This window comes from Sciurus carolinensis, chromosome 15 (assembly GCF_902686445.1).
Source record: "Sciurus carolinensis chromosome 15, mSciCar1.2, whole genome shotgun sequence".
Taxonomy (NCBI): domain Eukaryota; kingdom Metazoa; phylum Chordata; class Mammalia; order Rodentia; family Sciuridae; genus Sciurus; species Sciurus carolinensis.
This window is the reverse complement of record NC_062227.1, coordinates 58,493,301-58,505,472: the sequence shown is the minus strand read 5'-3', so window position 1 is coordinate 58,505,472 and position 12,172 is coordinate 58,493,301.

The window sequence follows — 12,172 nt, the reverse complement described above, 5'->3', positions numbered from 1 at the left end:
TGAGACCCTGTCTTAAAACAAGTAAACAAGAACTGGGGGTGTAGCTCAGTAGTAGAGCACCCTTGGTTTAAATCTCCAGTACCACGAAAAAAAAAAAAAAAAAAAAAAGGAGAGAAAGAGAGAGAAGCTTTTGAAAAACATGCAATCTATTATATTTACTTTTTTTCTTTGACAACATCTAAATAGTTTATGAGACTAAATAATAAGATTAAAATTGATCCATGTGCACACACACACGCTGAGAATCCTCAGGGCAATATCCACTGTAACACAGATGGATTCCCAGAACAGTTTTCCCCAACTCAGTACTCATGTAGGTTAAATGAAAGTAATTGAATATTTCGAGAGTAACACTGTAGATTCTACAGGAATTTTGCAGAGTCTCTCCAGGAACTTTTACAACCTAGAAAACCTCTTGCTCAGCAGGAACGAAGTCATAATTGGAAGCTGTGCCTTTAAGATCACAAAGGAGTTGTTAGATAAGCCACCATTATAGTGTAAAGCACCAGACCTGGTAATTCATACTGGAAACCTCCTTGCCCCTAAATAGTAGGTGTTGCCCAAATTACCCTGAAAAATACATGAGCCTTTCCATTAGTTTGGAGCTCAAAGCACATTTGATGTTGTAACAGGGAAAGGAAATAAGCATTGGCTGAGGACTTGGTCCCTGCTCAGCATACCACTGGTGTTTCCTATGCGCTGGATAATTTAATCTTCACTTTAACCCTTCAGAGTTCTCAATTGTCTCCATTACACAAAAATAACCAGCTCTGAATAAAAGAAGTTTCGGGAGATTCATTGAGAATTAATCTAGATTACATGGATATAAAAGGAGCTCTTTAGAAAAGCAGTGAGATTCACATTTCAAAACATGCAAATTTTACATTCAGTCCTTGCACCCAGATGGTTTTCCTGAACTGACACTCTATGTCCCCACCCCAAGAAAATCATCTTGTCCACTTGAGCTTTAGGTAATGGTTTAGAAATTTCTCCATATACCCATTAAGACCTCCCAAGAAATATTGCTCCATTTGGTCCTTTAAAGTTTAGCTCTTCCCACTTGGGGAATGTGTTAGTCAACTTTCCATCACTGTGACAAAATACCAGAGGTGAACAACTTAAAAGGAGGAAAGATTTATTTTCTCTCATGATTCTAGAAGTTTCCATCCATGGTTACTTGTACCCATCACTTTGGGTCTGTGGTAAGGCAGAACATCATGGTGGGGAGGGCATGGAAGAGCAAAGCTGCTAACCTCATGGAGGCTGGGAAGCAGAAAGAGAGTCTGCCTTAATTAAAAAAAAAAAAAAAAAAAAAAAAAAAAAAAAAAAAAAAAAAAAAAAAAAAAAACTCACTGCAAATCCATCAAGCAATGAATCCATAAGTGGATTCAGTCATGAGATCAGCTCACCAGGGACCAATTCTTCAACACATTAGCTCTTGGGGGACATTTAAGATCCAAACCATAACAGAGAATTTCACCAAGAACTCCTCTGGCTTCAGACCACTGATGAAGCAGAGTCCCCATCCATATTTCTGAGATCCCACCAACAGGAACTGCCAGTGGGCACAACAAAGTAAATAGGATGTTAGGAAAATCTTTCCTCAGTACCAGCTACATAATTTGTAGGGTCTGGTACAAAATTAAAATGTAGGGTCCCTGTTAAAAATCATTAAGAATTTCAAGACTCTAACATCAAAGCATGGAACCAAGCCCAGGGCTTTCCTAAGCATGAGGTCTTGGGCAACACCCATGAAGCCAGCCTGACCAACACTGGTCTTATTCCAACCGAGGCCGCAGCTCCCCACTTGGGGAATGTGTTACAGCCAGTTACACCTCTGGCTGTCGGTTCCTTGAAGATGCAGTCCCACACCCTCCCCGGCCTTCCTGTCCTCTACCTCAAGGCCATCCTCTTTCCTCTGCATCTTCTCCAACAACCCTTGCTGCCCCCAGGAAGTACTTCCTCTCTCATGCCCCTGAAGACAAGTGTACATGCCCTCCTCTTGTTAAGGACGTCACTCAATTTCTGGTCTGCAACAGACAAGCAGAAGGGATATGGGACTTCAAAAAGTTCTCTGAACAGGAATCCATGGGTCTCCAGAGAGACTGCCTTCTAACATGTCTCAGCCCAAGAGGGCTTCCTCTCTTATTCCTGGAAGTGGGGCTCACAAAGCACCCCCACCCTGAGGAAAGGCCATCTAGAAAGTAGTATTGCATAGTGACTCTGACACAGGATCCAGGGTGAGAGAAACCTTGCCTGCTGTGGAGGCTCGCTCCATCATTCAGTACCCAACTTGCAGCAAGTTCTTTACATCATTTCTTCAAGCCTTAGATTCCTAATCTGTGATGTGGGGAAAATAAAAGACTGAGCTAAGAAGAGCACACCAAAGCCAGAGACTCACTTTGGGGAGCATGCAGATAAAAGCACAGACCTGGCAACTCAATTCCCAAAATCTCTCCACCCAGACATCTGTCCAAAATTTCCATAGTTCCTAGGGAATAAGATAAAAGGTGGAGAAAATCAGATCATGATTCTATGGTAACCACTCATTGCAATCTAACGCAGCCATCTACGTTGGACAACTGGACTGGAACTGGGGCAGGGAGCTCAAGGATCGTGTTTAATGCAAATCTTTGACTTGTTAGTGAGTGCCGTCACTGCACAGCCCCCACCCATGACGCTAGCTGCCACAACATGTGGATTAAGGCCAACATTGGGAGTTGTGCTGTAAATAAGCCACCATGTCTCCTCCCTCTTGGGAATCAGGCAGTGGGGAGTCACCAATGGGACCTGCAGTAGCAGCAGCAAAAGAAGTTATATAAAGTCAGTTTTTCATCAATGACTCAAAATACCTGAGAAAAACAACTTAAAGGAGGGAATTGTGTGTGCTTGTTTGTTTATAGTGGTTTCAGACTTCTCTGCCATGTTCAACTGACTCCACGGCTTTGGTTCAGAGATGAGGCAGAACATCATGGCAGAAGGGTGTAACAGAGGAAAGCTGCTTACCTGTAGCAGCCAGGAAGCAGAGAGCAAGGAAGGACCAGGGACAAGATATAACCTTCCAGGACACGGTCCGCAACATACTTCCTCCTACCAGGCCCAACCTCCTAATGCTTCTACCACATCCCAATAATGCATCAAATTCATTTCAGTAAGAACCCATCAAAGGATTAATCCACTGATAAGGTTAGAACCCTCAGGACCCAGTCACTTCCCAAAAGCCCCACCTCGGAACACTGCTGCATTGAGAACCAAGCCTTCAACACCTGAATCTTTAGGGGACACTTTATACCTAAACCATAACAAAGGGTGCTCAGTGTTTTGAAGGGTGGGGAGCTCTGTAACACCTGCCGGGTCTGCATCTCCTACTACTGTCCCACAGCCAGAGCAGAACCTAAGACAAAGGCTGGTCTGCAAAGTGTTCATTTGGGAAATAATCCCAAGAAGCATACTTACGGAACAGGTAATGGAACCAGGAAGGACGCTATCAAGCTGCCAGGGTTACAGGTGATTGGTGCTTATGAAAGAGATCTCAGAGGAGTTTTCTTGGGGAATGGAAGAGGAGAGAATTTATTCATCGACTCCCTTTCTTACTGGCCACAAGTGGCTCCATGATCATTTACTCCTATACAGGGCAGAAGTAGACAATTTAGGCCAAGAAGAGGGCCCCTCTAGTTGCTTACACAAAGTCAACTTTCGAAGCCTGGCTGGAACCAGTCACTGCAATAGAAGCTGAAACATGATGCGGGGCCCAGGAGATTTGAGGTTTCCAACATAGTGCCCTGGAGGACTAGTATGAAGACAAAAACGGAAGAGGGGACCATAAATGCACTTAGTCCAGAGCCAGGCTCAGATGAAAGGTATAACCTCCTAGAACAACAGGTGTCTTTTTCCCTCTGCTGGACAACATACATCTTGGAGTATCTCCATTTTTGGTGACATACACTGGGCTTCTCTGCTGGGCATGTCCTTGCAGGGATTTTTGTTGCCACTGTTCTTCCCATGGAAAGCCTCATTGTAAAACCACCAAAAGGGCATAAAATGTGTGCAGCTGCAGAGTTGGTTCAGCAGCGTTGGAACTTTTTTCCTTTTTTCTTTCCTTGTTGAAGAAAGCAACTATTTAAACAAAGAGGTCTTAATTATAAAGAGTTCTTCAACATAATATAAGGTAAAATAAATAGCCATTCACTTACAACCCAAAAGGGAAATAAATGAAAAATTTGACCAGCCCAGTATGACCAAAACATCTTCCAAATCACAGGAGACAGAGTGATCATCCCTAACACCATTACGCTGATGTGAAGAGCTCATGTAAGGCATTTGATCTGAATTCAAAGTCAATAATAACTTCAAGCACAAAGAATCAGTCCCAACCTTTGTCATATAATCATGGGACATTAACCATCAAAATCCATGGGACCATTAGAATACACTGTTCATCCTCTTCTCTCAGAACAATTCCCTCACTTTCCCTGTGACTCAGTGCAACAGCAATTAATAGGAGCATATGGGGAATAGAGTGTTCTAGTTAATTGAATTTTCCAGTTAAAGAAAGGCCAGTTCCTAACAACACTGTCCCATGAGGTTTCCAAAACATCTAAGTCTACTTCCCCACATCCCAAAGTGGATTCTGAAGAACAGGATGGAACCTTTGTTTTAAGACTCTGTTTCTTCTATTTTTTTCATTCTGAACACTAAAGTAGTATAATGAATAGGAAATGGCACTGTTTGGGAGTCAGACATTCAAATCTGCAGCCTGTTGCTTACTGGCTAAATGAGGTTATCAAATTACTTAACCTCTCTAAGCTTCCCTTTCATTTTTGTGAACCAAAGTCAAAAAAAAAAAAAAAAAATCCATACCAAATGCTCTGATTTGGATAAGTGTCCTGCAAAGGCCCATGTGTTAAAAGCTTAGTCCCCAGCTTGGCACTACCGGAAGGTGGTGGAAATTTTGTACAACTCAGGTATTTGTGACAGTAACACAAAGGTGATTAACACATCATAGACGTTCCATAAAAGCAATGCAATGCTGATACATGAGACCCCGAATAAGTGGCAGCACCAGGACACTCCTTGGTGCTCACGAACGGGTCTGCAGAAGCCAGTAAAGAAAGTACAGGAGATGGTCCTGAGTCCTCACTGGTGCCAGGAGGCCTTTGGGAAATTTCTTCACTGTAACAAATTCTTAATACCTGCCTATTTTTCTCTTACTTTCCTCTTTCTCATAAACAGAGAATGGAACAAACTATATGTAATACAAAACCGATATTCCGCACTTCCAGGTGCAGCATTTCTCCCCGCCTCCCAACCACTTGTCAATCTGTGCTCAGCCCCGCCTCTTACGTTATAGTAATTTCCGGCCTACCTACAGCCATTTTCTGCTTCCCACGTTAAGTCCTAACATGCTAACTAGCTATTGGTTCATCAGTCAGCTTGCAAGTATTCTCCTCTACTATTGGCTCCTTCCAGCCCAGGAGATTCCAATATCTGGGAGAAGCGTCCACGCCATCTTTTTCTTTTTCCTTTCTTTTCACCTCGGAGCAGACGTGCTAGTCGTCTGCATAATAAAGTCTCTTGCATGAGGCCTTGTGTGCCCCATGGATTGTCCAGCCGCAACTGAGATGGGTGCGGGGAGCGGCAGTTCCGCGGGAGGGGCTGGAACTGCCAGTCCCGAGCTGAGCTGCATTTTTCCTTACACTATACTCTGCTTAACTAGTCTCACGAAGTCCTGCACGTAACCGTCTTAGATGTCTCTCTACCCACTCTCTGTGAAGGCATAGAATAGTTTTTGTATTTGTAGAATCCAGAAGGCAGCTTCCAGTCCACAGTGGCTTATGAGACTGCTCAGGCCCTGCTTGCTCAAACACACTCTCTCTGAAATCTGTCACCTTGAAGCCAAAATTATAGGGATCGGTCAAATCGAGAAAATGGAGGCCATCTGAGACTGGGAAGTTGGAGGCCGCCCCTGGGAGAATGGAATGTCAGTGTCTCCACAGCCCTTTGATTACCAAATTTACCTGCCTATACTACCCCTTCCAAAAGGCTGCAGGCAGAGAATTGCTAATTAATGGCCCCTGGGCCCCTACCTGCCTGAATCACTCCATTTGACCCTTCCCCTTGCCCATATGCTTCCCACCTTTTTGCCATCTCACCAGCATCTCCTGGGCCTAGGCAGGAAGTCCAGAGATAAGGGGGGAGAAAACAGGAGAACAAAGGAAACTTTAGTTGACAAAGAGGGGCAGGGTGCTCTCACTTCATGGGATACCAGAACACCAGCCATGGCCCCCTTCTCCTTCCCGGGAGAAGTCTGTGTTACTACCTTTTAATAAAACCTGCTTCACATGCTTGCCTAGGTGTGCTTGTTTGATTACTAACTTCAACATTTGAGGAAGCAGAACCCGTCACTGATACACGGCGGTATCAGCATGACTAATTTCTTCCGTCAAAGTCATCAACTTTGGGTTAAAGCATTTCTCCAGAGTGCCCTATATGTTGCCTAGAAGAGAGAAGAGCCATCTCTCAAGGGATTTGCTCAATAATTTGTTTATCAGATGAACTATTCAGAATTCCTGGTCTGTTCTCTCTTTGCCCTATTCTCTGTGCTCAGGCGCCTCATTCCTGCCCATAGCTTAGATGATCTATCCCAAGCCCCAATCCAATAGCTCCTGCAAACATCACACTCAGACCTCCAAAGGCTACAACATCTCCATCCAAGTGTCTTTAAAACACTTCATAAAACTCATGTCCAAACTAATTTCACACACATCTGGCTCCAAAGTTCCCTCTCTCGATGACAGGGACCACTACCATCCAGCCACATAAGCCAGAGAACTAAGATAGCCCCTTTATTCATACCTCATACTTCTCCTTCATCTCCAAAGCAGGAAGTCCTGCCTATTGCACCTACTGGAGGAGCTTTCGAATCCATCTGAGTCTTACTGCCACTCTGTAAGTCAATCTGACATTGTATTTTAACATTATATTTTGGCTGGGCAAACACTACCTGAACAATAACCCCTCAAATCTGGAGCCAAATCTCATAATTAAAAAATGAAGAATCAATTCACCTCCCTCTTCTGATTCAGATTATTTGATGACTTCCGATTGTGGTTAGGATGATGTCCAAACTCCTTAACATTGCGTGTTAAGCCTATGGGTGGGGACTCTGCCGTGCCTCCAGCCACCAACCCTATCGCTCTTACTCTCACCCAGCGACTCTCCACATCTTCCCAGTGCACCCTGCTTCTCCCAGCTGGAGGCCTGCGGGAAAGCTGTCCCCATAGCCTGGAACTCTCGGATCAATCGTATTGCTCTTCATATAGTCAACCCCTAGCCAAACTCAAGTGTTAGTTCAAACAGCGCTTCCTTAGGAAGGTCACCCTTGATCCTCAAGATGATCCAGGTTGGAGGACACAGACATTGGAAGGTCAATCAAAATCAGCTGGTCCTGCTCCTCCTCTCCTTTCTCCTCCCCCTCCTCCTCCTCCTCCTCCTCCTCTCTCTTTCTCTCTTTCTCTCTCTCTCTCTCTCTCTCTTTCTCACACACACACACACACACACACACACACACACACATATATCACCACCACCACCAGATTCTCATTTGATACCTCCAGATGAGGTACCATTAATTATTACTATTAGCCATTATACTGAACGGGATCATGTTATAAACCTCAAAAATGTGGAAACAGGGAAATCATTGATAACTACTCTTCCAGATGGCTTTTAAGGCAACTCCCAACTTTTGAAAAGACCTGTGATCTCTGCATGCAGAGTACTATACTAGACCCCATCAGTGTCCCCAGCAGTGCAGGGGTGTTGCTGATACACAAATACTGTTTTTCTGTATCCCAACAAAATTCTTTGCTGCTTATCTGAACTTCACAGTTAACAAGTATATTAGATTTCCAGGGCTACCATAACAAAATACCAGACACTGGGTGACTTAAATAACAAAAACATATTTTCTCACAATTCTGGAGGCTACAAGTCCATGACAAGGTGTCAGCAGGTTTGTTTTCCCTAAGTCCGCTCTGCTTGTCTCTTAGATACCTTCCCTGTCCTCCACAGTCCTGGTGTGCACACACAGTCCTGGTATGTTTCCAATCTCCTCTTCTTATAAGGACACCAGTAGAATTGGAGTAGGGGGCCACCATATGACTTCATTTAACCTTAATTATCTCCTTCGAGGCCTTACTTCCAAATATAGTCACACGAGAGTTAAAAGTTTCAACATACAAATCTGGGGCAAGGGACAATTAAGTTCATAAAAATTACACGAATGGTATGAATCTACATCGTGCACAACCATAGAAACAAAAAGATGTACCCCATTTGTGTACAATGAATCAAAATGCAGTCTGTAAAAATATAAAAATTATTTTAAAAAAAGGGTTAGTACAGAATAATATGAGATAATTATAGAATGAGTCAAGATGAAAAAAATATAATATCTTACTATTTATAGCAGCTTAGTTCACAATAACTAGATTGTGGAACCAACCTAGATGCCCTTCAACAGATGAATGGATAAAGAAACTGTGGTATATATATACAGAATAGAATATTATTCAGCCATAAAGAAGAAGAATATTAATATCTCTTTTAATGGACAAAACTGTTACTATATTATTTATGGGCATATATGTAGCAAAATATAAAATTATGAATGTGAACAAAACAAACCAACCTCAGGAAGTTAGTTATCTGTGGTGAGGGAAAAGAAATAAGTTGGTTTAGAGAAGTCTTTTTAATTTACCATTTTTATTCCTTATGGAAAAAGCTATGGGAAGCAAATACTATAACATCTCTTCAGTCTAAATGGTGGGTACATGGAATATTACCCTCTGTACCTTTCTATATAGTTGGCATTTTCATACTTTTTTTAAACTTATTACCTTTAAAGTAAGTGTAGGGATCAACTGCTCCTAGCTTACAAAAGAAGAAAGCAAGTAGAAATTGATTTTGGCTGCACTGCAGAAGACAAAGCTATAAGACACCAAAGTGAATCACCCAGAGAGAATGTGGAATCTGTTAGGTATAAAGCCACCTTTTTCCCTCCCAACCCACCTGTCAATCTGCCGTTAAGCCCGCCTTTCCCGTTACAGGAATTTCCGGCTTACGTCGCCGTAACCTTTCTGCCTCCCACATTACGTTCCAATATGTCATTGGTCCATCAGTCAGTCTGTAATAATTCTCCTCCGCGATTGGTTTCTCCCAGCCCGCGAAATTCCAATACAAAGAACCGTGCGCCATCTTCTTTTTCTCTTTCCCTTTCCCCTTTCCCCTTTCCCCCAAGCGGACACGTTTTGTCCGCTTGAATAAAAGTTCCTCGTGTGAGACCTGTATCTGCGGAGCGTCTTTTCTGGGAGTTATCAACGAACCAAAACTGCCCCCTTTACATCTAACTAACAGAATCTCCCCTCTGAAGCCATCAGCCACTGTCCATGGGACACCTCCTACATAGAAGGCACTGTAACAAGCACTTGGGAAGAGGTGAGCATAGGTAAAACAGCCCAGTATCAAAAACAGAGTTTATAATCCAGATAGCCCTACTTACAAAACAATTGTATTCTAAATATTCATTTGAACTCTATTGGTTACACTTCGAGCCTCAAGAAAGATCTCTCCAAAGAGAAAAAAAAAAATGTTATCAACTGTGATTAAGTTTTTAAGTTTGCTCTCGAAAGGCCTATTTGCTCCATAATAAAAAAATTATTGAATTCCAAGGTTGGAAGTGATCTTAACGTAATTGAAATTCTGTGCATTTGCAATGAAGAATAGTAGAAAACAGCGTGTTTCGCAACTGGTAATGAAACAGCACAGAAAAACAATAGCACTGAGTAAGAAATAGCTTTACTTCATTATCTTGAATGCTGAAGTTGGAGGGAAAGAACTCATGAAAAGCCGGTTGGAAAACAAGGGAAGCTTGTAGGGGGAGCATGGTGGGTGTGGAAGGGCTTTTGAGGTTGATGGCACTGATTCTCTTGTCAGTCATGCTTTCTACATTCAGCTTAAAGAACTTGCATTTCCCTTTATTTTCAAGTTGTCCCTGATGATCTTTCATTCATTTATCTGCCATAATTAGGGATCTCTAATTCAAACAATCGAGAACCAGAAAAGACAATGCATAGGTACCTTAAAGAAATGTTCTTAGGGGACAGAGGTAAGTTCTGAGTGGGCCAGTGAAGGGAAAAGGACAGACAGAAGTGTACCCTGGATTTCACACAAACCTCCAAAGGGGAAAAACATCAGAAACATATAGATCCAGCAGGTCCTGCACTGGCCACTGGTCAGAGATCAAGCAACTGCAGTGAGAACAGAAACTGGGTACAAAACACACACATACACACGCGCCTCAAAATTTTAAAAATTAAAAATAGAATTAATTAAAATAGAATAAAATTAAAAATAGAATTGCCTTCTGATCCAGCCATTGCACTTCTTGGTATACACCCAGAAGAACCGAAAGCAGGGTCTTGTGGGAATGTCTGTATGCCCAAGGTGCTAGCAGCCAAGGGATGGGTGGACGAATACAAGAAGTACGATGAATGAGTCTACGAGTATGAGCATACAAAAAAGAGTATGATGAATGAATAAACGTGGTATGTACATACAAGTCACTCAACCAGAAAGAGGAAGGAAGTCTGACACATCCTCCAGAGTGGGTAGACTTTAAAGACCTTATGCTAAGTAGAGCAAGTCAGTCACAAAAAGACCCAACCTAGGTGGCTTCACTTAGATGAGTTACCCGGCATTCATCGAGATGGAAAGTAGAATCTCAGGAGCCAGGGGCTAGGGTCAGGGAGGGTGGAATTGTTGGATGGGTATGAGTTTCCGTTTTGCAAGATGAAGAAGCTTCACAATGCTGTGCATACACTTCACACTAGTAAACTGTTCCCTTCAAAACTGTTCAGATGGGCAATTTCATTTATGTTTTTATGTATTATTTTATATACAAAAAAAGACTTTAAAATGAACACGCCACTGCAAGGGAAGGATGTTGGTGGAGCAGACGGAGTGGCCTCAAGGATCAGAGAAGGGACTCAGAGGCTGCAATAACATCAAGCAGAACTTCCAGAACAAGCGCCCTGCAAGCTCTGCTCCGGTGCTCTCTTCTTAGCCCTTAGCTCCGATCTTAGCATGGCAATCTTCTGATCTCTAGCTCCCCTCCCAATTCCAAGGTCCACAGAGACAGGAACTTCAACCATGTGTCCATCACTGTTTCTCCTAAGAGTCTTGTTGACCGACCCTTGGGGGCACTTACTATTTCTAGAGTGAATACACAAAGATGCAAGCCCAGGAATCACCCTCTCTTCAAACTCAAATTACACTCAAAGAAAGCCCTTTCCAAAAAAATGAATATAATTGAAAATGAATGGTACAGGTAAGAAGACCAAGAGGACTAAGAGAGGTGATGTCTTGTGACTTGGGAAGTTTGTATGGAGACAGAGGGAGCTGAGCTGAGTCCTAACCCTGTCCCCTCTCCACTCTGCAGTGTGACATTAACTGGACGCTTCTCTTGCTATTCCACACTGAATATGACCCACTTTCCAATAATTAAATACAGATTGTTACATATTCAAGGTCCTTTGAATTTATTTGCAGAGTTTCTCTTTTGTCCTGTGGGTATATGATTAAATAGGAGAAAGATTAGTGTGATTTGTAGAATCTTAAAATTCTGATTGTAAAAGTATCAATTTCTCTGAATTACATCTTCTTTCTCTTTAAAATTGGTGTGGCCTTCATATTAAATTTCTTGGCATCCCAGGTCTGATGAATTCCTAATAAAATGAATTAATAGATAGATAGTGGAAATAAGGCCTTGAATTGCAACAGCTTCAAAAAAGGGGCCTCATTTAATCTACCAAAAGAGAGAGAGAAAAATAAAAACTCTCCGGGTAACAAATGGCTAAACACCAGCACTATCATTATCCTTGCCTGTAGAATGACGAAAAGGAGCAAAGAAAGGTCAGGCGACCAACCCCAGACCACTCCAGAGGTCGAGACGGGAGGAGGACAGAACCCAGGTTTCCGGGCTCCTGGCTCACTGCACGTCTCAGAGGGTCATAAATTACAGGGCTGCTCAGGCCTCCAGCTCCTCCAGATGTTGCCACCACCTCCGTGTCCTTGTGCTGCCACCCAGGGCTTGCACATTTTTTATCGAGTT